At 34.4% G+C, this 5,636-nt stretch overlaps 1 pseudogene; it reads left to right on the forward strand.

The window, feature by feature from the left end:
* Window positions 1-1,884: 1,884 nt before the first annotated feature.
* Window positions 1,885-5,161, forward strand: LOC149256335 (rho GDP-dissociation inhibitor 1-like; annotated as a pseudogene).
* Window positions 5,162-5,636: the final 475 nt, after the last annotated feature.

The following is a 5,636-nucleotide window of genomic DNA, read 5'->3' on the forward strand; positions in this document are numbered from 1 at the left end:
TTGTTCCGTTCCTATTTAAATCCAAATCATATATTGAACTAGAAATTGTCTCTAAGGGTGTAAAGGTACATTGAAGGAATATAATATTTGAAAATTCCTTCTCGCAGAACAAGGCCCAATGCTCCTTATCATGCTCATGGTTCTTAAATAATTTAGCTCAAATAATGATCATTTAAAATACTCAAATCTAATAAGGATAACAAAGTTGTGAAAGAACCCTTAAACCCAAGGGTATAATGAATATAAAATAAATTTATCAACCCGAGGATGTAATATATATATGATCAATTTCTTAGATCATTTGTATCATATTGAAATAGAAGAGATCAATGAAAAAACAATAAAGAAAGATTTGAGTTGGAACAAATAGCTATCCTCAATTATTTGACGAGGATTTTACAAATAGTATATAAGAATGTTATGCAAAGAGAAACGAATAAAGCAATGGCACACACCCAACAAACAAGTAATAGCTTGCTCCTATAATGGCGCACACCCAACGAAGAAGTAGAAACTTTCTCTTACTTTACTTAATAGTAGAAGAGGCTAAGGGGTAGTAAAAAGTAGTAAATCGTCAGCTAAGAAACTGGAAAAGTGAGAGATAGGTGCTAGGTGATGGGGCTTTGTCATTAAGTAAAATCATTTAGTTCAAATACAAGTGGGATGATCTTTCCACATTTTTCCTTTAGACAGAGGAAAAAATAAGGAAAATGTTTTATAACCAACCATCCATCCTAACCTAGAAAATCTTATAACTATCCTATTACTTCCCTTCCAAATAAATGCTAAGGTGTTACCTAAATGGGAATAATTTGCTATGTATATTCATTATATTTGTGATAAAATTATCATCATGAATGTAAGATATTATAGTATATAGAAGACAATATATATAGTAATAACCCAAATTTATCAATAAATTTAGTGATAGAAACAATCCGAGATATATAATATATAACAATAAAAAATGGATACAACTTGATGACTACTCATTTCTAAGAAGAAATATTCGAGGATTTTGAAGTGCCAATGACCCCATGCCTACACCTATCGAGTGAATGACACCAGCAACTTCAGTTTCTCTCGAAGCAATTACTTTACAAATGTTTTCGGCGGCGGCAATGCCACCTTCCTTCAAAGTCAACTGTCTAGTCAAGGTGAACTCTCTAATCTACGATGTAGTACAGTTGATCCATTAGGGTAGATCCTTTAAAAGGGCATTAAAGGAAAGAAACACATACATTTTTATATATCCCAATCTTGGTTTAATCATTCCAAAGCCAACAATAACGCAACCTTACACATTTTCCACATATCATTGCAAAATCACATGTTTTTTTATTTTTTTGATAGACAACATGTGTTACACACATCACAAGGCAAGGACGACATGTGACAACTCCCCTTCTCTTGGTGTCACTGCATTCTAAGTTCCTACGAAATTTGTTAGAGTCGTGGATCGGTTAATCAAATTATCCCAGTGAGTGTTCCTAGGTATATATATATATTTCTATTGTAGCTATACAAACCCCATTGTTGCTGCGACTTGATTCCATTGTCGTTGTTGCTTGAGAATATTCGAGCATAATTTATATTTATAGCTAGAGTTCCTATTCCCATAGGGCTAATGGAGAAGGAAACTGAATTAATGTAAGGATTCAGGGTTGTATAGGGTCTAGGTTTAGTGAAAATTTTAAGTCAAAAGATATGGAGATTAATTTTTTTGTTTAGTTTTGGTTCTACTTATTGGACTTGTGTTTTGTTTGTGAAGGTTTGTAATATTGTTTTCCTATTATTAGCACTCGACAATTCTTCTTTACCTCAACTTTTATAAAAGAATCAGAGATTTTGTGGGTGCCAACAATGTTTGTTTTGATAGGCTCCATGAGATGCGAGAAGTTGGAGGCTTACACTGGTTTTAAGTCATAATTGGCTGGAGTTAAGGAAATTGTGGAAGAATTAGGTGAGGCCAGATAGAAATCGTTAAATCATACACAATTACAGAAACACAATCATATTATGCACAACTGGTGTATGTGTAAACACACTCACACACGATTACATTCAGATTACTCTTTTAAATAGAGTTTCTGAGATCCAACTTATTCCTAAATTAGATAGAGAGGTTGAGAGAATTTCTCAACCATCACAAACCAACTTATTAAATATGGAATGTAAGCATTAACTCCAACATCCCCCCTTAATGATTACATTACATGAAAATAACAAAATAATCAAGCTTATCAGTAGATGCTCCATCAAGTTGCCTCATAACCCTCGGAAAGGTGTAGTTGGCAAGTTGGATTCCCGAGTTCCCTCAACTCCCGAATCAAGGACCTCTCGAAGTCAATTACTGGACAACATCCCAATCTGTCGCATAACCTCATTAGGAAACCACTTCCATGTCTACCACTAATTAGGGATCCTTCCCTAGATCCGCAACTGCCATACTATCTGGACAACCATCCATATTGAGCCTTACTACTACTTGATCTTTAAGTACTAGCATCAGACACATAGTTGAACTGCTGGTTATTTTTAAAAGAGTTTAATAGGTTCACTCTCTTCATTGAATTCATCATCGGAATTCAATTGGTATTCATCTGTGGTTATATTTGCTGATTCTTTCCCTTTTAACACATCACTAGCACGACTTCTGCAATTCCACGCTGTATGCCCAATTTTCCTACAATAGTAGCATTCAATGTCACCTTTGTTTGCATTTTTCTTTCTCATCCTTGACTTTGTCCACAAGGCATTTTCTACATGAGAGTTCTCTTCGGTATCCTCTGGTTTCAGTTGCTTTTCCTCCCCCAGAAATGTTGCAATTGTCTCTTGCAATGTTTGCGTAGAAATTTGACTCAAAGTGAAAACAACATTACTATAACTTGAAGGAAGACTATTTAATAATACAGCTTTAGCATCTTCATCCTCCACCTTAGTCCCAACTTCACTTAATTGTCTTAAAAGAGACATTAAATTATTTATATGACTGGACATAGATGTCTCCTCATTCATTTTCAGACTAAATAATTGCAGCTTTATGGAAAATTTTGCATTTGTAGATTTTACACCAAACAATTGAGCCAAATGTTCCCATATTTCCTTTGATGTTTTAGTAAGATCCACATGATGTAATTGCGAATCAGAAAGAGCAAGTCCAATAATAGACTTAGCTTTGTCATCTCTATTTTTCCATTCAAGTAACTCTTTGGCATCTGTAGGTGCTGCTTCTGAACCATTCACTATTCCCCACAAGTTTTTATTCATTAATTGCAGTTGTATTTTTACTTTCCACGAGGGAAAATTCAAACCACTGAATTTGTCTAACACCATAAACTCCATGATAAAAGAGAAGACAAAATAAAATACCTTTTCTAAAATGGCGAGAAAAATCCTGTTGAGGAAAAAAAATGATCTTACAGGCTTGGGAAAAAATCGTGCGTTCCTCACCTCTTTCGATCGGATTCAATTATAACTGGGCATTTGGAATCGGCTATCAAAAAAACAACATTGGCGCACAGCTTCATCAAGGGTTTAAACGAGCAACATTTTGTTGACAGGAAAACTGTCAGGCATGGCAACGATGGTTGGACGCCCGCCCTCGATGCCACAGGTTCGATCCCTCTTTTGCTCGCTATTACGCACTGCTAGCAGGTTCCCCGATTACAACATACGAGAGTATGTCAAGAGACAGACAGCTGAGGGCTTCAAACAAAATCAACTACTGACGGATCGAATGGCTTGTTCTTGCATTCCTCGATGGCAAATCCCAGCCTGAGCGGAATGGCATCCGTGGCCTGAGTGGAATGGTGACGAATGTTACCCTTGATCAGTAGCCGGCTGCGCCAATAGCCGTCTTGACCTTCTACAAACTGTTCGAGATCAGACGCGTTCTTGTCATCCCCTCTCGCCCTAGGGTACAAGGGTTTGATAATCAGTTTCTCTATTTCATAAGGAAGACCAGGTTCAGGTCCATACTAGCTCTGATACCAAGATAGAAATCGTTAAATCATACACAATTACAGAAACACAATCATATTATGCACAACTGGTGTATGTGTAAACACACTCACACACGATTACATTCAGATTACTCTTTTAAATAGAGTTTCTGAGATCCAACTTATTCCTAAATTAGATAGAGAGGTTGAGAGAATTTCTCAACCATCACAAACCAACTTCTTAAATATGGAATGTAAGCATTAACTCCAACAAGGCCGGTCTTTCTAGATATAATTACAATGAAGAAAAGTTGTTGAGGCAATTCAGCAGTCTTTGTACTATGAGACATATGAAGAGGAGCAAGGCGGTGCTAAAGTAGCAGAACATTTTGTCCTCGAACCAATTCTTCCTCTCAACAAGGAACAAATTGAGAAAGATAAGGTGTAATTCTTTTCCTAAAAGGGTGATTCAAGAATTCTTTTCTTGGCATGGATAACTCTGAATAATCTTAATTGAGGAAAAAAAAGAAGATATGTCTTGGTAGGAGGACAAGAGCTTGTGAGGATGGAAAGACCAACTGCTTCGCAGTCTAGACATGGAGTCCATAGGAGGTATGGACATTTCTTTAAAGAAATAATTTATATGCTTAGGAGGTATGAACGTTTCTTAAAATAATTTCTATGCTTTTGGTTCGTTTTCCTTGACTTTAAATTGGGCAATATTTTTCTTTTTCCTGGTTTTTTTTTACTTTGAATTTGACACTTTTCCCATAACTGATGTCTCTGCAATTTCCAGAATGCCTGGAGCCGGATGTAAATATCTTGATCCTTTCAATATTATCTCTAGAACTACCCAAATTAATTGTGCCTATTCCCTCGTTTACTCTCAAGGAAGGGGACACTTACAGTTTAAAATTGTGTTTCTCAGTTCTCGATAACATTGTGCTCGACCTCACTTACATCAATACCATGTGGAAAAGGGGAGTCAGAGTTAAGATCGTTATCTCTTCTTCTATAGTTCCATTTCAAGATCATTGATTTTTTTCATTAGGTTTTCTTTTATCTAACAAATTTCTGTGTTTCTTTACTTTTACTTTGTTGACGCTGACGACAAATGCTACTTCGAAATGAATTACACCTTCAAAGTCTGAAAGAACAATTGGAATCAATTACGGACAAGTTACTGCTGTGTTCGATCAATATTATCAGGAAAGTGAAATTATACAATGTGAATCGACGAGTTCTAGAGGCGTTTGCGAACACATGAATAAAATTTGTATAAGCTTGGCTAGCAACTACCATTCGCAGATATTATTATTAAGTATTTTATAAAGTTGGATTTTTTTTATAAAATAAAATTATTTAATTAAAAATATTAAATATAATTATATAAATAATTTTTTTTTATTTTAATGTTAAAATAATATTATTGGTGAATTATATTTTGAACAAATTTAAAATAAAACTTGAATGATTGTGTGTGGATAAGATAATTTTAAATGGTATAAGATTGAACGAAGCAACATTTTCATAGATTATGTGATTAAAGGAGAACACATTTTTATATTATAATTATTTATTATTTAAATTGTTTATATTTTTACCATGTTATTTTAATCTTATAAACTAATTTTATATATTTTTACTTTCATGTTTTTGAAAGAATAATGTTTTATTAATAAAATAAATTTA

The sequence above is a fragment of the Pinus tabuliformis genome, chromosome 7, assembly GCF_031772625.1.
Source record: "Pinus tabuliformis cultivar Carrire ecotype Pingquan chromosome 7, CPIR1, whole genome shotgun sequence".
Classification (NCBI taxonomy): domain Eukaryota; kingdom Viridiplantae; phylum Streptophyta; class Pinopsida; order Pinales; family Pinaceae; genus Pinus; species Pinus tabuliformis.